Source organism: Papaver somniferum, chromosome 1, assembly GCF_003573695.1.
Source record: "Papaver somniferum cultivar HN1 chromosome 1, ASM357369v1, whole genome shotgun sequence".
Classification (NCBI taxonomy): domain Eukaryota; kingdom Viridiplantae; phylum Streptophyta; class Magnoliopsida; order Ranunculales; family Papaveraceae; genus Papaver; species Papaver somniferum.
The window spans coordinates 30,099,229-30,121,546 of NC_039358.1; the positions used below are offsets into that span (position 1 = coordinate 30,099,229).

Here is a 22,318-nt window from a genome sequence, read left to right on the forward strand (position 1 = left end):
GATCACATCTCACTGTATTTTTCCCCTACTAGCTAGGACAGCCAAAGTCACGAAAAGCTTTGTGAAAGTTCAGCATTTGATCAAGTCCCTAAAGGCTTTAATGCGTCAAGTCACTAAAGGCTTTAATGCGTCAATATAAATGTTGAATTCCGGTAGATAGTTTGAACTTAGAATGTTGAATTCCGTAAATGGTTTGAACTTAGAATGTTAAATTCCTGAAGATAGTTTGAATAAAATCTTCGGTCACACACTAAAACCAATCGCCCGACAAGGTCCTTGTTACGTAGAGTAAAATTATCTTTAAGGTGTTACAACCATTGATTACTTATGCACAGTTTTCGTATAACAGGACCTACCATTTCCAAGAGTTCATGGTTCAGGGTTCAAAGATATGGTGGAGGAATATTAGGGGCGATACTTGGAGGTGACAGAGTGGATTCAAAAGGAAATCTTCTTGATATTGAAGCACGTAGAGGTGTAAATTGGGATGGGCCAGCACGTTTATGGCACAATTCAGCACGTTAAAATTCGAGCACAGCACAGCACGTGACCAGCCCAGCACGGGCACAACAGGTTTGTTTAATGTGTTATGCTGTGCCAGAAAAATAGACACAGCGACACAGCACAGCACGCGAAGAAAGCGCGCCACTGCGTAAAATACTACATAATACATCACCTTTGATGCATATTTCATAAAAGAAAATCATTGTTTTAGCCAATTTCTGACATTTTATTTTCGTTATGCTAATTTATTTTTGTAATAATATATGTACTAACTAAAATAAGTGTGCTAGCCCAGCACATCACGGCACAACACGTTTATTTTTTCTGGCACAACACAGCACAGCACGTCTGAATCTCTGGCACAGCACAGCACGCTAAGCACGTGACTTCGTGGGCTGGGCTGTGCCGGGACGTCACGTTTTACACCCCTAGAAGCCATGAACCCTCTTAATTACTGGTATAGTAAATAAAAATTTAGATACTAGAAACATTGAATTAATCCTGGCATGAGATGTCACTAAATTATACCCAAACACCCCATTCAATTATTGCATCGAATGATCACATAAAGCAAACCGAAGTTCAAGTAAAAAACAAAGAACAAAGGAAATCACAAGAAAAAACAATAAAAATACGTAAGAATGAAAAAATAATAACCAACAAAAAACCCTAATAATGGATAATGGAACAGTACTTGAAAGAACTTTCCATTAAATGGCACATCATCTTTCTTGCTAATACCTTCATCCGGATTTTTTTTATTCTTATTGCGCCGAGTTACACGACGTGCCTTTCGTTTACGGAGAAGTGGAGCATTTTTGCGACGTCTTCGTCTTATACTACTAGGACATTGAACTGAACCATCGGTGCCACTGTCCTCATCACTTTGATTCTCGGTTTCCTCATCAGAACCTGCAGAACTGCTCTCATCAGTGTCACTTTCGTCCGTATTCCCCCCTGGATAGGAGAGATCATCGAGCGTTTCATATTCCCACAACATATCACATAGCTTCTCTATCTCCAATTGGTTGGCCATTACAGTATCCAAACCTTGAAACCTAATAAATAGACACTTCTTCTTCTTGTGATCTCCGAGAGATTTTGTTGTTTCCTCTGGATCACTTAGCTTTGAATATATAGGTGATGAGTCCTGCAGGTAAGTATATATAAACCTTATACGAGGATTCTATTCCCACTCCAATTCTACTTCTAAGTTCTAACACGAAACTGTATTATGACGTTGCTATGTTTTCAGTGTTGTGCGCAGTGTAATTAATAAGAATATACTTATCCACGTCATTCCACATAGATTCCTCGTGGCAACAGAAGCCACCGATCACAGACCTCAAGAAAATCTCAACCCCTCATTGCCACCAATATCCCATTTCCAAAACACCGACCATGCAAAACCTAAATCACAAACGGCCATTGTAAATCTCGTATAATTACTTAATAATATGTACAGATTCAACCAGGGACAAATGCATGTATAATGTATTACTTATAAACTGTCAGTTACCTCCAAAACACAACTATTTGACAGTATACATGCAGATAAGATCATAAGATTATCTATTTCACTGTGTGAATTCGGCAATTTCAAATACTCGTGCAGTTATATCGCTAGAAACAGAAACGAGGAAATCTAAATTTCTAGAAGCAGACAGAGACTGAATGGCATCGCAATGACCGTTGAATGTCTTCTTACATTCCCCTGAGAGGCTATCCCATACTCGTACTTTATCATCTAGACCTCCAGTAACTACGTACCTAGATGAACTTAGCCATGCCAAGCAAGTTACACCATCCTGCAGAAACACGTAAATTTTGTTACAACTAGTTTTTCCACGGTAATTGTAACCGCAGATTTTCCTACAGCCACACCCATTTTGATATTTCGTAGATCTAAAGTTGATTCCTCTACAAATTATGAAAATAAATGCTAGAAGTGTGAATGAGATATGGTTTTTTACGTGGTTCGATCAATGTGATCTACATCCACGGATTTCACTACTATATATTTGTTTACATGGGACTCCAGTAATGGGATATTGTTGAAGCTCTAACTCCAGGAGATGGATGAGAAGAAGATGGTGTGCCTCCCTCCATGTGTCTCTCTCCCCTCTCTCTCTTGAACTTTTTCCTTATGTACTAGGGTTGGGAGGTGGAAATTACATATATATCCTTTACTCACAAATTAAGGAAGCTAAGGTAAGATACAATGGAGGCAATCCTAGGGACACTAAGTTGTATCGGCTTTTATTTGGCACCACGCGTTGAGTGTCATTTTTGATATCCACATTTTGCCCTTTTTTCCTTGAGCATTGCTTGAAGAGCGATCCTTAAGGAAAAATCCATTTTGTCGTTGTTGTTGAAACGAGACGCGTGTTGTTGGAGTAGTCGTTGATCTTTGTTGGTGAAGGAACGAGCGAAAGAATGCTAACTTGAAAAGTGTATACTTGCCTCTATTCTTTTGCGAAGTTCCGAAGCCTTGTCTTGTACGAAGTTGGAAGTGTCCTTTAAGAAGTACTAATCCTCGAAATATAAGAAATATAAGAAGCTATCGTCCTTCAATGCGAATAAGAAGTATTGCCCCATGTTCTATCAATCATATGAAACTACCAATCCTTGTTCTCTGCCTCGTGCTATGCTGTAATGCAAATAAGAATTAGTATTCAAAATTTTAAAGATCCAAAAGTTTCATTTATGGGCAAGTTCAAATCGTTTTGTTTGTTTGGTTTCCATTGTATGACTTATTTCGTCTGATTTGATAGATACCTCCCATGGAAATGATCCTAATGAGGTCGTTTGCATTTGTCTTCTACTTGTATAGGGTCTTATGCCCCTTTTCTAGCATCCTACTACTTTCCATGTGAAATATCATATCATTTAAAGCAAAGGAAATATCCAAAAAAAATATTAAAATTGATATATGTGCGGGGGTTTTCTCGATTTTGTAATTTGTATCTCGTTTCATATAATTGTATCGCATTTTATCAATAATTTTTGAAATTTTACGATTGAAAATGTTTGTGAAAATCATTTTGCCAAAGTATTGTGCGATTGAAAGTGTTTTTAAGTAGAGATAAATATTCAAGGAAAGGGTACTTAGCTTAATTATGATTCGCTGCCTCTTGCTTCTTCGCTGCCTCGTGCTTCTAAAGGGTGCGCATTGGTTTGTGTTAACAGACTGTTTGTCGGAACTTGGTTTATCTCCCCGTGACAAAGTAAATTTCACGAAGTAGTTTCTATTGATGCAACTCTTCCTCCACTTTCTTTGCATCGTCCATTAAAGTTTTATCAACCATGGTTGCTCCCTTGTTCCCGGCAGCAGCAGCAGTTTCCATTAAAGCTCAATCTTCCTCTCTTTTCAATCCAACTATAGCACCATCTTTCAACTCTACCAGCAACTAGGCAACGTCCTCGTCGGCTTTACTTTGTAGGCAACGGCCTCGTCGGCTTTACCACTTTGTGTCTTCGAATCATAACTGATTATCCCTGCAACAAATTTTAAAATCAAAAATAAGAAAGAATACTCCCCTTTACCCGTCGTCCTCTTCTTGATCTTCACGAAGTTCCTCTCATATCCTTCTTTGGGTATTCCACGAAGTGAATCATCTCGCCAGTTGCTGGTCCTCTTTGTCCCTTACGGTTCATGCTTCGACCACTTCTTTTGAGCGTAATGATTGTCGACGAAGCGGCTTTAAATCTTCACGAGGTAAATACTTCAAGAAGTGAATCATTCCCGCGAGGTAAATATTCACGAAGCTACTCCACGAAGTAGCTTTAACCATTTTCTCTAATTCCGACGAGTTGACCTGGACGGTCTGAGCTATTTTATCTTCGTCGAAATTGGTGACGAAGTAACTTCTTCCAAATACTTCGTTGATTTTTCTTTACCAAAGTTGCTGACGAAGTAAACTTCGCAGAAGTTCTTCTTCCTTTACCCTTGACAGCTCATACGAAGACGATCAAACTATCCACCCTACTTTGCTGCTACTTCGCCAATCATGATTCAAATATGAATTGCCTTCGCTGGAACGTCTGACGAAGTAAACTTCGTCTATCACTCTTCTTCCCTATCTGATCTTTGCCCGGGCTTTATTCTTCGCCAAGAATCCGCTTCCCTTCGCTGCTTCTTTTTTTGGAACGAGATGACTGGTCCTGACGAGCTGCCCTGGACTGTTCCAAAACTTGACCTTGTTTATTGATTCCTTGGAGCTAATTCTTCGTCGGTGATGTGGTGTGCCTTTCTTTGTTGGGATTGAACTGTCAGGTTGAAGTGGAGCTTTTCTCCACGAGATGAGTTCTTCTTTTACAATTTACGCATCGCATTCCTATTTTCGATGGAATCAACACATGCTTAAAGGAGGACTTAATCATTCATACTACAATGAAGGCAATCCTAGGGACACTAAGTTATATCGGCTTTTATTTGGCGCCACGCGTTGAGTGTCATTTTTGATATCCACATTTTTCCCTTTTTTCCTTGAGCATTGCTTGAAGAGCGATCCTTAAGGAAAAATCCATTTTGTCGTTGTTGTTGAAACGAGACGCGTGTTGTTGGAGTAGTCGTTGATCTTTGTTGGTGAAGGAATGAGCAAAAGAATGCTAACTTGAAAAGTATATACTTGCCTCTATTCTTTTGCGAAGTTCCGAAGCCTTGTCTTGTACGAAGTTGGAAATGTCCTTTAAGAAGTACTAATCCTCGAAATATAAGAAATATAAGAAGCTATCGTCCTTCAATGCGAATAAGAAGTATTGCCCCATGTTCTATCAATCATATGAAACTACCAATCCTTTTTCTCTGCCTCGTGCTATGCTGTAATGCAAATAAGAATTAGTATTCAAAATTTTAAAGATCCAAAAGTTTCATTTATGGGCAAGTTCAAATCGTTTTGTTTGTTTGGTTTCCATTGTATGACTTGTTTCGTCTGATTTGATAGATACCTCCCATGGAAATGATCCTAATGAGGTCGTTTGCATTTGTCTTCTACTTGTATAGGGTCTTATGCCCCTTTTCTAGCATCCTACTACTTTCCATGTGAAATATCATATCATTTGAAGCAAAGCAAATATCCAAAAAAAATATTAAAAATGATATATATGCGGGGGTTTTCTCGATTTTGTAATTTGTATCTCGTTTCATATAATTGTATCGCATTTTATCAAAATCTTAGCAAGAGCCCAGAATTTTAGTCGCTTTAGTGGTCAAGCAACCAAAATTGCAACTACACACCATCTCGGCTGCTATAAACTTATGTCCATTAAATTTAAACCACTACCAAATGTGTTTGGCCCCTAGATCTCTTTGACCGAGTGAAGTGTAGCGACAAAAAAGTGCCTGTATAGCTAGTTACTTTGAGGCACCGTCACATAGCAACTCAAAAACAGATGGGTTGGTATAACCTCTCTCAGCAATCTACACACCACCTGTTCAAACGAGAACTTGGTTTTTGATGTCGGCATTTGCAATCTTAGTATTAATGAAACAATCTTAGTAGGATTTACATGATGGAAAAATGATTCCATGAAAACTCTTTCAAATTAATGTTTTCATTCACATGATCAAATGTTTGAACACAGAAATGCAAAAAAAAAAAAGAAAAATGAACATGAATCGACTGAATTAACATTTATTTTAAACCCGACTCTTTTACGAATCCAACCCATATATTTCAAGTCGGAATCTGAAACTTTTAACACTCGGATACAAGAATTCAAAAGTGAAACCCAAGTTCCGCCTTGTCCTTTCCTTCTTCCGTGCTGACAACTATATCAATTGCAATCCCCGTTATCAACCGTGAGAATGCCTTCAATAAATTTGCAGATTAAATAAATCAATATATAACATCCTTATGAAGAAAAATAAAAACAGACACTGAAAATATAGCAGCAGATTAAAGCAAATTCATTCCGGCACATACTTATTCCTCAGCCGTTGCTGGTGCTTGTGTTGAATGTTTAATTTAGTCCTGCATACAGGAGGTCCACAGAGTGATGTTATGACGTAGAAGTAGCATCATCAAAGTATTGTCCTTATAGGATTCCTTTTCTATCAGTATCTTAAATCTTCAAGTAAATAACAGGAAAGAATTACAAGAAAAATGTTGTCCCTGGAGTTGTTAATAAGATTTTTCAATGAGCAACAGTCACACAACAAGGGATGCACAAGATGAGGATTTAAAAAAGCATGGTAATTACTCATGTCGATTAGACACTTAACAAAGCCATGTCAACTGGTAGGTAATCCTCTTTTTGAAAACAACAAATTGCCAGTATTAGTCAATCATTAGTTCTGCTATGTATGCTGTTAGCGAGCTACTTTTAAAAAGACTTCTGTATTCAAGCTACCTATATATAACAAAAGAATATATTTTTTAAAATGAATGGCACCAAAGGCGAGCACTTGTATGCTCCCATCTCTTATAACTTGCACAATCTTGAAAGTTAATTTTCATTTTCCACAGATTACTAATGAAGCCAATGCAGATTATGTATTCGTCAATGTTATAACCAATAACCTGCAACTATTCATTAAACATTTTGAAAAACCAACCACTTTTGTGACTTGAGGAATGTTAAAGAGGACAATTCTGATGAAGTACTGATGTATGTCCTAAAGAATCAACAGAAATTTTGAAATCTTATTAACAAGTCCGGGCATCTTCTAACAGTTGAAGTTACAGAGCAATAGGATGGGGTTAAGTACTGACTATAATTAAAAATCAACCAGATCAACCTATGTGTTTCCTTATATTGTTTTCACCAGAAATAAATGCATGTTCCAGACCTGATTCCTTCAAAGCCATATCCAAATCCTGAAAATTGTAACAGTTCATATATATATGGAAATCAAACAAAAACCTTTGTTTCGTGAAGTATGTTATCCATTAGTGAATGAATGAATATACTTACATCCAAACTGATGTCTTTTACTTGCTTCGGGTCATACATGCTAGTGAGCTCGCTGAGAAATGTCAAAATGCAATGCATTAGACCACTATCTTACTCAAATTTTACATATATGTGTGCCGTGTGAGGGAAATGTAATTGAACAAATTATTCTATTATTAGTTCACTATCAAACTAAGAAAATTAGTGGAATCTAAAACACCCGCGGAACCCAAAAAAAAAGAACCTTTTCTCAAATACCCAATACCCATAATCAAATGTAATGTAAGAAAACTCGTGTTTTTTCTGTTGACGCAATGCGGAAGTGTGATGGGATTTATGGAAATGATTTGAGAAATGGGTATAGGAAAAGAGGTTGGTTAATTGAAAATTATTGGTTTAAGAAAAGTGAGGCTTTGATTAATTTTTTAAATGGAAAATGTTTACAAGGAAATTTAGTGTAGCTCTTTGGCTCACTATGTTTACAAAAGGCTCTTTGGCTCTTACTAACTCTAGCTCTCACTCTACTCACTTCTTCACTCACTTGAGTTTTTGATTGTTGTTGGATGATCAAAATGAACCCATTGATTGCCTATTTATAGGATCAATGGAAAACTCTAGAAATAAAACATTCTAGAGAACACTTGATCAATCTAAGATTAGTCTAGAGATTGAATATTCTAGACCATGACCAAGGGACCTAGAGACATGGAATATTTTAGAGTCTACAATTGAATTTCTAACCAAAAAAGAGAAGAGTCTAGATATCTCTAGACTGGGCCCAATCAATGGAGATAAGCCCATGGGTGTTTTAGCTAATCTAGACCATCACAAATTATCTAATATCTTTAACACCCCCTCTTAATTTGTGATGTTAAGCTTTTCTCTAAAATGGTTGAACTTATCCGCCGTGACTGCTTTTGTGAATATGTCCGCATTTTGTTCTTGTGTTGGACAAAATTGGAGCTCAATTTCCTTGTTTTCTACCATCCCTCTGATGAAGTGGTGTCGTAGCTCTATATGCTTCGTTCGTCCGTGGAAGACTGGATTTTTTGTCATAGCAATTGTAGACATATTGTCACAGTAGATAGTCGTCGGCTGATTTTGCCTTTGTTGTATGTCGGCCATTAATCTTCTCAACCATACTGCTTCACATGCTGCACTTGTTGATGCTATGTACTCTGCTTCGGCTGACGATAGTGCCACCGTACTTTGTTTTTTGGAACTCCAAGAGATAACTTTTGTTCCCATACAGAAAACATAGCCTGATGTGCTCTTTCGGTCTTCAATAGAACCTGCCCAATCGCTATCTGTGAAGCCAATTAAATCATTATCTTTTTCTCTTGTATACTTGATGCCAAAATTCTTTGTTCCCTTGATATATCGAAGAATTCTTTTTGCGGCGGCGTAGTGTAACTTGCTTGGCTCGCTCATAAACCGAGAAACAATGCTGGTTGCATTGACGATGTCTGGCCTTGTATTTGTTAAGTAGATCAGTGAGCCGACTAGACTTCTGAATAAGGTTGGATCTACTTTTGGCGCTCCATCATTTTTTATCAACTTCTCATTAGTACCCATTGGAGTTGAAATTGGTTTGCAATCCATCATGTTGAACCTTTTCAGTAAGTCTTCCGCATATTTTTCTTGAGAAATGAATATTTCTTCTGGAGATTGTTTTACTTGAATCCCAAGAAAATATCGCATAAGTCCTAAGTCTGTCATCTCATATTCTTTCATCATCTCCTTCTTAAAATTTTCTGCCATCTCTTGTTTTGTGCTGGCGTAAATTAAATCATCAACGTAGAGACAGACAATTAGGAAATCCGTACCTTGTTTTTTAATGTAGAGGGATGGCTCACTTGGACTTTTCTGAAATCCATTATCTCGGAAATACTTGTCGATTTTGCTGTTCCATGCACGCGGTGCTTGCTTCAGGCCATATAGTGCTTTCCGTAGACGATAAACCATTTTTTCTTTTCCTTTTCGGACATATCCTTGTGGTTGTTCAACGTACACCTCTTCTTCAAGTTCTCCGTTCAGGAACGCTGACTTTACGTCCAATTGGTGGACTTTCATTTTGAGTTGAGCTGCCAAGGCTAACACCATTCGGATTGTTTCCATGCGAGCGACTGGGGCGAATGTCTCGTTGTAGTCGATTCCTGGTTGCTGGGAATATCCTTTTGCAACTAGCCTTGCCTTGTGCTTCTGAATCGAACCATCTTCGTTGTATTTTGTCTTGTAGACCCATTTCAGACCAATTATTTCTTTGTCAATTGGCTGATTAACAAGCTCCCATGTCTTATTTTTCTCGATTACTCGCATTTCTTCGTCCATGGCGTCTCTCCATTTTTCTTCTTTTGCCGCTTCCTCATATCTTTGAGGCTCTAGTGCTATAAATGCACAATTAGATATTTCATAAATATCTCTTAGGGAACGCACCTTTCTAGGTGGGGCACTTGCTTCCGATGAACTTGGACTTTGTTGTGTTGGACTAGGAGACCTCGGGCTTGCTGGTGGAGTACTTTCTTCCTGACGTGGCTGATCTGGCTCTTCTTCGATGACTAGTGGAGACTCGTGGTTATCTGGTTCATCATTCCAATCCCAAGCTTTGAATTCATCAAAGATAACGTCTCTTGATATTACCAGTTCATTTGTATCTGGCTTTAGAAGTCTATAGGCTTTAGACTCCTCGCTATATGATATGAATATTAGCTTTTCTCCTTTTTCATCAAACTTTTCTCTGTGTGAGATGGAATATGTGAATATGCAACGCAACCAAAAATTCTGAAAGAAGTTACCTCGGGCTTTTTCTTATGCCAAGCTTCATATGGAGTCTTGTTGAGAACTGCCTTTGTTGGAGAACGGTTAAGGATGTAAACCGCCGTGTTGACTGCTTCTGCCCAGTAGCTATTAGGTAGCTTCCTTGCTTTTAGCATACTCCGAGCCATTTCCACGATCGTACGATTTTTTCTTTCCGCGACGCCGTTTTGTTGTGGAGTGTATCGAACGGTTAGCTCCTTCTTAATTCCATTTTCTTTGCAGTAGTTGATAAACTCTTTTGAAGTAAATTCTCCACCACGGTCTGTACGGAAAATCTTCAATTGATGGCCACTTTGCTTCTCTGCCAGCGCCTTGAATTCTCGGAATTTAGTGAATGCCTCGGACTTTTGCTCGAGAATATACACCCACATCATCCTGGTATAATCATCCACGAATAAAAGAAAATATCTTCTGTTGTTGAGTGAGGTTGTTCTTGTCGGACCGCAAATATCGGCGTGCACCAATTCGAGGGGTTCTTGCTCTCCACGATTGTTTGTAAATGGAAGTCTATGAAACTTCCCAAGAATACAGCCTTCACATATTTTATCTCCACCGATGATATTGGGAAGACCAATTACCATGTTATTTGATTTAAGAACCTTCAAGGATCTGTAGTTTAGATGCCCGTATCTCAAATGCCATAGCTTTCCTTCGTCAATATGGTTGGTACTCATTGCACAATTTTCAATTGATGCATAGATAGGGGAAAGACAAAATTTCCTGACATTTTTACTTTTGCCACCAATTGCTTGTTAATTTTATCATAAATTGTGCATTCTCCGTCTTCGAAATGTAGTGAGTACCCTTTTCTTATAAGTTGTCCAACACTAAATAAATTTTGAGCTAGGCCAGGAACATAAAGAACATCAGATATGTATCGAGTTTTACCTGACCTTGTACGTACGGATATGACTCCTCTTCCTTCAACATTCTGGAACTTTCCATCTCCGAGCTTGACCGGTGGAATCTCTTGCTCCTCCAATTTTACGAAATATTCTTTGTTTCCTGTCATATGGCTGCTGCATCTGCTGTCGACATACCATATACCTTGCACTTCTTGTTGCGAGGTGAGGAAGGAATAAAATACTTGATTTTGAGAATCATTTTTCTCGGAATAATTGGCTTCATTATTTTTAAGCCAACAATCTTTTTCCATGTGATTTAAGTTATCACATTTGGTGCACTTGTACTTGCAATTTTCAGTTGCATGGCCAAACTTTTTGCAAACACTGCATCGGAGATTTGAGGAGCAATTTTTTCCGTACCTTTGGTTATTGTTTCTATAACCTCCTTTTCCTCTTCCACGTCTGCGGTAGAAATTTCTGGGTCCTTGAGTTGACGTCGACCCTTTCTCGTACTGCGAGTTGGATGAGGATCCCCCTCTGGAGCTTTCTTTTCTGGCTTCTGTATTTTTCTTCTCACTGAAATTTATTTTTGATTGAAATGCCTGCTCCAATGGTTTCTCCGTGAACCTATTTATCCTTTTCTCGTGCGCCTCGAGTGAACCCATTAATTCGTGTACCGAGAGAGTCGATAAATTTTTGGACTCTTCAATGGCAGCGACGATGTGATCGAATTTGAACGGTAAGCTCCTTAAAATCTTTTCTACAACTCTTTTATTTTCTATGGTATCTCCATAACTACTAATTTGATTTACTATACCAGTAACTCTTGAAAAGAAATTCTGGATAGTTTCATTTTCTTTCATAAGTAAATTATCAAAATCTCGCCATAAATTTTGTAGTTTAATGGAGATTACCTTTTCTGATCCTTGGAATGCTACTTTGAGAATATTCCAGGCCTCCTTTGAAGTTTTCGCCACCGAAATTCGAGGAAAAATAGCTTTGCTTACCCCTTGTTGTAGAAATAGTAGTGCTTTAGCATCCTTCTTCTTGTTTTCTTTGTACTCCTTTTTCTCTGCATCCGTCCATGACGATAGAGCTTCTGCCGACTCGGGTACCTTATAACCATCTTCTACAAAATCCCATAAGTCTTGTGAAATGAATAATGTTTTCATTTGTAAACTCCAATAATCATAACTCTCACCATCAAAAATTGGAATTAGACTTTGGGCATAATTGAAACCTTGAATACTTTGGTTAATTGCCATGGGTAGAGTTTTAGGATTACTGGGTTAGGTTTGATCTGATACCAAATTTGTTGGCGCAATGCGGAAGTGTGATGGGATTTATGGAAATGATTTGAGAAATGGGTATAGGAAAAGAGGTTGGTTAATTGAAAATTATTGGTTTAAGAAAAGTGAGGCTTTGATTAATTTTTGAAATGGAAAATGTTTACAAGGAAATTTAGTGTAGCTCTTTGGCTCACTATGTTTACAAAAGGCTCTTTGGCTCTTACTAACTCTAGCTCTCACTCTACTCACTTCTTCACTCACTTGAGTTTTTGATTGTTGTTGGATGATCAAAATGAACCCATTGATTGCCTATTTATAGGATCAATGGAACACTCTAGAAATAAAACATTCTAGAGAACACTTGATCAATCTAAGATTAGTCTAGAGATTGAATATTCTAGACCATGACCAAGGGACCTAGAGACATGGAATATTCTAGAGTCTACAATTGAATTTCTAACTAAAAAAAAGAAGAGTCTAGATATCTCTAGACTGGGCCCAATCAATGGAGATAAGCCCATGGGTGTTTTAGCTAATCTAGACCATCACAAATTATCTAATATCTTTAACATTTTCAGCCTTGGAAAATCAATTTAAGAACTTAAACATATGAAGAATTCAGAACTCAAACCAAAGAATATAAACTAAAAGCTAATGCATGATCCAAACATGTACTCTCACAACTAGCATCAACACCACTACATGTGCTCTTAAGAACCAGTTAACAATTAAGGAAACTCTGAGTTTCCAAATGAAAAGGGGAATTCATTGAATGAAGTTGAAATTCATCCAGTAATTTTATTAATCGCATAGCCCATGTACGCGAATCTCCATCGATTGTAACTTTGGGAATAAAAATATCCTTGAATCAACATCACTACATCACATATGACATATAATTCAGTTCGACAACGCTAATTTCAGGTGGAAGATTAAATGAAGAATGCAATGTAATACTTCGCAAACAATGTCAACAAAACTCCAAGTTTCCAAATGAAGAATTGATTGAATATATACCCAGTAATTCTAATAATCGCCTTATTCGATGTACAAATCTCTATCAATTGTATAAATTTGGCCATGAAAACATCCTTGAATCAACATCACCATATCACAAAATCAGAAATGACAGATAATTCGACAAACACAATCAGAGTTTGAATAACTGAAATCCATAGGAAAAAGAAAACAAACATCACCCATCCCTGATATTCAAGAAATATAGACTCAAAATTATCTTTCCACAGGTTAATAAGCATCAATTTTCTCAATTGAGGACTCTCACAAGATCCGGGAACTTCACAGTTGAGTACAGAAATTTAATGCGTAAAATTACAAGAAAAAACACAGAAATTCTCACATGTAATCATTTCTCAATTGACAGAAAATTGGGTTTGACGTAGTATGATGGAAAAACCAATCCATACCCACTTCATCACCAAACCCTAACATTGATTCTCAAAAGAAAAATAACAATAAATCAAAACATCAATTTCCCCGGTTTCGAATTTCAGAAAACATCAATTTACCCTTCTAAATCAAAATCCACATCGAAATCAAAAAAATCCCTTGATTAAAACATACTGAAAACCAAACCAGAGAGACATTTATGAACCCTGATTTCTCTCTTTGGGATCTTTGATTCCAAAATGAACGAAATCGAAGATGAAAGACTTTTCCCCAGTAAATCAAAAGCGAAAGAAGGATGAAAGCTTCAATTTTGCTTTTCGTTTTTGTTTCTGAGAGATAAAAGAGGTTTCCAAGAGAAGGTGAGAGTTAATGCCTCAGGGTTTCAATTTTAGGTTTCACCCAAAAAAGAAAAAAAAGCAACAACGCTCCCGCCAATTCATCAACCCAAGATATTTTCGCGCCACATAAAAGTTGTGGTGGAATTTTTTTTCCACTGTTGGATAAGGTAGCAATCCGCATGACTTTACAACCATACGATTGAAGAGTCTGGCTTTCAAATGGCTAGATACAATATCATGCGGATTCATCTTTTTGTTCTGTTGTTGAGATTCAAAGAAATTGACAATGAGATTCAAAGAAATTGAAAATGAAATGGCGACCCATATGTATGGTTTTGAGGTTCCCTTTTGGGCAAAATGAATTTCATACGTATCAATAACGTTTTTTTTCTTCTTGTTATCGGTAAAAAAATTTGATGTTGGCGAGTTTTGAATTCAAGTCATTAGGGAAAGTTTTGAATTCAAGTCACTGATATATCACCTAGTGACTTTACCGTTGTACTACAATGATGGTGAGTTTCGAATTCGGATAAAGTAATTGATAACAGGAGAAATGGAGTTCGAGACAAATTAAGTGAGTCCGAACGACATAGGGTAAGATTGACTGATAAAAAACTAAATTAAGTGAACTAGATAGACACCCGGTTTGATTTAATAGTTAACCATATAAACCCATGGAATTCAAGGAAAATAAAGTAAGGTCGAGCGATATTGGATAAAATTGATAGATAACGGGTGAAATTGATTAAAGTTAATAGACATTCGATTAAAATGACGGTAATTTTTTCAATGCCAACTGTCTATAAATTCAGTGTAGGGTTCGTCTTATATGTGATAGAAATTATGAGTCGAACTCTGTAAAATTTTAAGGTTCGACTTATATGGGAAAGAAATTATTAGCCGAACTTAATGTTATTCAGGTTCGACTTGTGTGTGAATTAAAATACAAGCCGAACCTTGTATGTTAGAATTAAATGTTTGCATATGATTTCTTATTTTAATTTTCGATGTTGGAATGGCGAAGATGGAAAGGAAAGAATTTCAAATACGAAGCTCACTACCGCATTCTTCGAAAGTTTCTCATAACCCGTTTGGAATACTAGATGGATGGTTTTGTTTTGTAATGCTACCATGTTCTTATGTAATGGGAATGTAATTTGGAATGTTCTTATTTAATGGGAATGTAATTTGGAATGTTTTCTTTTGTAATGCTACCATTTTCATGCATCGACCTCATGAAATTTTATTCAAGTTCCTGAATATCATTCTTGCATACATTTTCAACTGATGCATAGCCTCATGCATCACTTTTCGACGGATGCATGGACCTCATGCATCACTTTTCGATGGATGCATTGTTACATGCATCACTTTTCGATGGATGCATTGCCTCATGCATCACTTTTCGACGGATGCATGGACCCCATGCATCACTTTTCGATGGATGCATTGTCACATGCATCACTTTTCGATGGATGCATGGACCTCATGCATCACTTTTCGACGGATGCATAGACCTTAAACAAACCATTTTCTGTCGACTTCGAGAATGAAAGTGGCTCTGAGTACGAAATCTGGCCGGAAGTGGACTACTATTAATATGAATTCATTGAAATGAGAACCCTAAAATTAATATGAATTCAATTAAAATTGAAGAAATTGGACCCGCGAATAATCTAAATTTGACAAAATATGATATTCAATCAAATTTACATTTTACACTTCTATTTTGTGCCCAAATAATGCCGATCGACGTTTTTGCACATTTAGCCGATTTGCGTGCGCATTTTTTGGAGGGACGAAGGGTTACAGGGACATCCCATTTATGCCCACATAAATAAAAAGTTGTCAAATGCATGTACTAAATATAAACTTAACTAGTCCAAGAAATCTTGGAGATAGTATCTTAAGATTAGTTCAAGTGCATCTTAATTCACCTTCTATCTTGGAGAGGGTATCATAAGAAAGTGTGTTTTCTTTGTGCTTTCTCTTCGTGCATTTGTGCTTTCTCTTTGTGTTTTCGGATTGAATTTCGACTAGTCACATAGGTCATGAAATAATTTAGAGTAGTCACACAGGTCATGAAGTAGTTTTAGTTCACACACACAAATTCGTCATCTTCGAGAAAGAAACTTGCTCGGAGATCGAAACCTGGCCAGGAGCGGACTACTATAAGTATGAATGTTCGTAAGAAGGATGAATCACACCATTTACTGGTAAGATTCCATGGGAATATTCTCAGAAACCTTAAACACACCCTTTTCTGGCAACTTCGAGAAAGAAAGTGGCTCCGATTTCGAAAGCTGGACGGAAGTGGACTACTATAAGTCAGAAACTTCGTAAGAATGATGAATCCACCCATTTACAAGTAAGATTCAATCGAAATATTCTCTGAAACCTTAAACAAACCCATTTCTGTCTACTTCGAGAATGAAAGTGGCTCTGAGTACGAAATCTGGACGAAAGTGGACTACTATTAATATGAATTCATTGAAATGAGAACCCTAAAATTAATATGAATTCAATTAAAATTGAAGAAATTGGACCCGCGAATAATCTAAATTTGACAACATATGATATTCAATCAAATTTACATTTTACACTTCTATTTTGTGCCCAAATAATGCCGATCGACGTTTTTGCACATTTAGCCGATTTGCGTGCGCATTTTTTGGAGGGACGAAGGGTTACAGGGACATCCCATTTATGCCCACATAAATAAAAAGTTGTCAAATGCATGTACTAAATATCAACTTAACTAGTCCAAGAAATCTTGGAGATAGTATCTTAAGATTAGTTCAAGTGCATCTTAATTCACCTTCTATCTTGGAGAGGGTATCATAAGAAAGCGTGTTTTCTTTGTGCTTTCTCTTCGTGCATTTGTGCTTTCTCTTTGTGTTTTCGGATTGAATTTCGACTAGTCACATAGGTCATGAAATAATTTAGAGTAGTCACACAGGTCATGAAGTAGCTTTAATTCACACACACAAATTCGTCATCTTCGAGAAAGAAACTTGCTCGGAGATCGAAACCTGGCCAGGAGCGGACTACTATAAGTCTGAATGTTCGTAAGAAGGATGAATCACACCATTTACTGGTAAGATTCCATGGGAATATTCTCAGAAACCTTAAACACACCCTTTTCTGGCAACTTCGAGAAAGAAAGTGGCTCCGATTTCGAAAGATGGACGGAAGTGGACTACTATAAGTCAGAAACTTCGTAAGAATGATGAATCCACCAATTTACAAGTAAGATTCAATCGAAATATTCTCTGAAACCTTAAACAAACCCATTTCTGTCGACTTCGAGAAAGAAAGTGGCTCTGAGTACGAAAGCTGGCCGGAAGTGGACTACTATTATGAATTCATTGAAATGAGAACCCTAAAATTAATATGAATTCAATTAAAATTGAAGAAATTGGACCCGCGAATAATCTAAATTTGACAAAATATGATATTCAATCAAATTTACATTTTACACTTCTATTTTGTGCCCAAATAATGCCGATCGACGTTTTTGCACATTTAGCCGATTTGCGTGCGCATTTTTTGGAGGGACGAAGGGTTACAGGGACATCCCATTTATGCCCACATAAATAAAAAGTTGTCAAATGCATCTACTAAATATGAACTTAACTAGTCCAAGAAATCTTGGAGATAGTATCTTAAGATTAGTTCAAGTGCATCTTAATTCACCTTCTATCTTGGAGAGGGTATCATAAGAAAGTGTGTTTTCTTTGTGCTTTCTCTTCGTGCATTTGTGCTTTCTCTTTGTGTTTTCGGATTGAATTTCGACTAGTCACATAGGTCGTGAAATAATTTAGAGTAGTCACACAGGTCATGAAGTAGCTTTAATTCACACACACAAATTCGTCATCTTCGAGAAAGAAACTTGCTCGGAGATCGAAACCTGGCCAGGAGCGGACTACTATAAGTCTGAATGTTCGTAAGAAGGATGAATCACACCATTTACTGGTAAGATTCCATGGGAATATTCTCAGAAACCTTAAACACCCTTTTCTGGCAACTTCGAGAAAGAAAGTGGCTCCGATTTCGAAAGCTGGACGGAAGTGGACTACTATTAAGAATGATGAATCCACCAATTTACAAGTAATATTCAATCGAAATATTCTCTGAAACCTTAAACAAACCCATTTCTGTCGACTTCGAGAAAGAAAGTGACTCTGAGTACGAAAGCTGGCCGGAAGTGGACTACGATAAGTTAGAAGCTTCGTAAGAACGATGAATCCACCCATTTACAAGTAAGATTCCATCGAAATATTCTCTGAAACCTTAAACAAACCCATTTCTGTCGACTTCGAGAATGAAAGTGGCTCCAAGCTCGAAACCTGGCCGGAAGTGGACTACTATTAATATGAATTCATTGAAATGAGAACCCTAAAATTAATATGAATTCAATTAAAATTGAAGAAATTGGACCCCGCGAATAATCTAAATTTGACAAAATATGATATTCAATCAAATTTGACAAAAACCATAAAATCACTATGTTTAACGTAAAATGCTTCATAATTTGATATCAACTCAACTTATATTAAAAAATCAATTAAAGTGCGGAAAAAATATCGAGCATCATGTGGCCGGTAACTTCTGTATGCGCTTATTTGTATCATATAAATTTTTCCCCACCTAAAAATTACATCGCCATCTTTTCTGGTCGCCAATCGTAGAATTGGAACATTTTGTTGAATCGCAAATTACCCCGACATGTGATTCACATGACAAATAACATTTTGTTTAAATTTTAATAATTTGGATGGGCGCCAAATTTTCCAACATGTACCAAACAAAATTTGGTTTAAATTTTTGTAATTTGGCGAGCCAAAATTCCCCCCAACTTCTTACTCACAGGCCAAAAAAATTTGGTTCAAATTTTGTTAATTTTCCCGAGCGCGAAATCTCCCCGAGTAAATTTGTTTCCACCCCATGTGAAATGGGAACAAAAGTTATCGACTATATTCTCACCCGTATGAGTCGTATAAGTTAGAAGCTAGGGTTTCATCTTCACATTTTTAAGTTCTCGTTCTCTCTCTCTTTTAGGTTTAGTAGCAGCGGCTGCAGGACAATCGAGAGTCTCTCTTCATTGCACTCTATATTCTTGGGTAAATCATTGTTCTTTACTTCGATTTTAAGTTCATGTTTTCTATCTGAGCATGCATACCTTTGATTTTAATCTTTTAGATTCACTGTCTAGGGTTTAATTTGGGGATTCATCAAAAGTATTGATTTTTAGTTTTAGTTTTAGTCTTTGAAGTTGTCTTTTTGCTACTTTAAGCTTTGATTTTAAGCTTAGGATCTCATTTTGAGCAGGCATGTATGTTATTTTAAGATTCCACCGCCTAGGGTTCAGTTTGGGGATTAATTTTTTTTTTCTTTTTTGTCTTTTGATGTTTGTTTAATTCTCTTTTACATTTTTTTTTGGGTTGGATGGAATCTTCCATTAACCTTTGTTTTTTTTTTGTTTTTCTTCTTTCTCTGTAACTTCTCCTGTAACTTAAAAAGAAAGGAAGAACTCTAAATCCTTTGATTTACCTTATGTTCCATGGATTTTTACTTTGAAGTTCATATACCCTTGCTATAAGTTTTGGGTGTTGGTAAATGTGAAGTCTGCTTGTTGAGTGATTTCCCTATAGTTGTTTTATAAATGGATAGAAATAGAGGGTTTTTTTCTTTTCTTTTCTTTTGATGTATCTTTTTTGCTGCTTTAAGCTTTGTATAGTTCTCTTTTAAAAAAAGAAAGAACATTTAAGTTTTATAGATTTTTTTTTTGTCATTTATACCTTTGCTGTAAGTTTTGGGTGCTGGTAAACTTATGAAGTTTAGCTTGTTGAGTGATTTGCCTTATTTTTGTTTTCAGAAATGGATAGACATAGAGGTGGTCACGTGAAACAAGTTTCCCGTGGTGATCCCATGACCACTCCACAGTACTCTTCTTCTCCCCCAACACAAGAAAGGGCACCGGCTAATATGCGATCTGTAAACGGTAACAATATTCCTTCCCCTTTCTCGTAGTTTCTCCCTTATTTTGTTCATCGTATCATTTCATTTTTTTTCATATCTAATTGTTTTGTTTACGGGGTTACTGCAGCAATGGGTGGTACGTCTTTAAATGTATCAAAGTCCAGGAAGCGACCTGCTTCAGCAGTAACAACTCCTCAAAGGCCGTTAAGATAAGACAGTCAGTGATAGATATTGCATTACAAGCAGCTAGTACTCAAAGGCCCCAAAGTTTAATTCAAGTAAAACGATCATTGTTGTTGGGTGATGTAGAAAAGCGTCAATCATCTGTTCCACCACATAATGATGTTGAAGGCAACTTCAGTCAACGTTCTGCTTCTAGGCAGTTATCTCATCCACAGCGTCTTGAGTTTGAAAATCGTAGCAGGAAGCGTTCTACTTCAGCTTCTCAACCGACATCTGTGCACCACAGCAGTCCTCGGGTGTCTCCTCGACGACATACTCAGTTTGCTCGTAATGAACGTGAGTCACCACCTCGTAGGAGTCCTCTACGACGTACTCTATTGGCTCATGATGCATGTGAATCAACACCTCGTAGGAGTCCTCGATTGTCTCATCGACAACAAACTCAGTTGGCTGAAAATGAAGATATATCACCAGAGTTAAGTCGTCGAGGTTTTTCGCAGGAAGCTTCAAATTCTCCTGTGGAAACTGATTCTGCCCATCCACCAGCTATAAGTAAAATATGTTAACTTCTATCTATTCTGTCATAGTTGATAGTTAACACGATTATCCTAAAAACTGATTTTGTTGGGTGATGTCCGTTTCTTGCACAGAGACTAGGGGTATTACCACCCTTCCTAAAGTTGCAATTAGAGATACTGACACGGATAAACTGAAAGTGGAAGTTTTTGAAAAGAGCTTGGTGGGTACATTAAGCCTTGAATATATTCTCATGATAGGAATGTGGGTGCGCCAAAGTGACAACTTCCCTTTGACTGTGCGTTTGTTTATAAACATGCCTGAAGAAAAGATAGCAAGAGTATCTAAACTTGTCAGGTTAATACTTAATTCACCGTTTCTATTTTTTTCTAGTTCTTTGGAATTTTTTGATCACTGGTCACTATTTAACAAATTTTTTTTGTTCTAGGATTACTATATCTTAGTACCTGATGATGAAAACGCTGAAGAGGCTATTAGAACACAAATGAGGTTGGCTTATGTTAGATATCGATCTGAGTTGGCGGGGTACTACAGAACGTTTAATAGTCATGAGGAAGCTTTGCGACATCCATCCCCAAGAATCCGCAATGTTGATGATTGGGCTTATATGTGTGACTTCTTTAACACTAATGTAAAGTTTAAGGTATATAAAATTTGCTGGTCTTACCCTTTGCAATGAATTGACATTTTAGATAATTATATTTTATGTGTTAACCTTTAACATGGAGCTGCGGTGTCCAGCTAGTTGCTTGTAAATCTGATTATGATTTCTCTATCATAAGAAACAGTAAAAAGCTATATTTTTGGTGAAGGAGTGTCTCTTAATTTTCATTTTTATATTTAATTGTAGGCTGCGTCTGAGAAATCAAGGGATGCACGTAAGGCACAAGTTCTGAACCATACCAATGGTACAGTGGTAGGTTTTTAAGAAAGCTACAACTACACCTGCAAGTATACATGGTCGAATGTAGCTAGTGATGGGAAGAAAGGGAAAGTCCTCAGGGACTTGGAGGGTGCAAATGTTGTTTCTACTTTTCTAGTGACAGTGGGAATGAATTTTGTGTTGTGTTGAAACACAACTGAGCTGTTTTGGTATGTGACTGAAATAGTGACAGAAAGTAAAGGTAACAGTGGCAGGGTACTAAGGCTTCAAATCCACCATTTTACCTATGCTAAGGCAATCTCAGTTCAATACTGCTCTTGTCCCTTGTTAGTTATCAGTCAGCTTCTAGGCTTTCTGACTAACTAGATGGCAGTGGAGGTTCTATGCCTGCTGCTCATCAAAGGGTTGGGTTAGAAAGGAGGCTAGAGGCACTAAGATAATTCTAAACCTTGTGATAGTTGGGGCTCTCACACTGAAACTACCCGCAGAGAAGCCACTTAGGTGTTTTAACAACCTAAAGGATGTTCTTTGATTAAGACTATCCTAAACATTTCAGCACAACAAGCACAATATCTAGCTTGGATTGAATTAGCAGAAGCATCATGATTTCATCTCCCCCTTAGCAATTAAACT

At 37.2% G+C, this 22,318-nt stretch overlaps 1 pseudogene; it reads right to left on the bottom strand.

The window, feature by feature from the left end:
• Positions 1 to 2,081: 2,081 nt before the first annotated feature.
• The window catches only part of LOC113275574, a 29,627-nt pseudogene continuing 9,390 nt past the window's right edge, over positions 2,082 to 22,318 (bottom strand).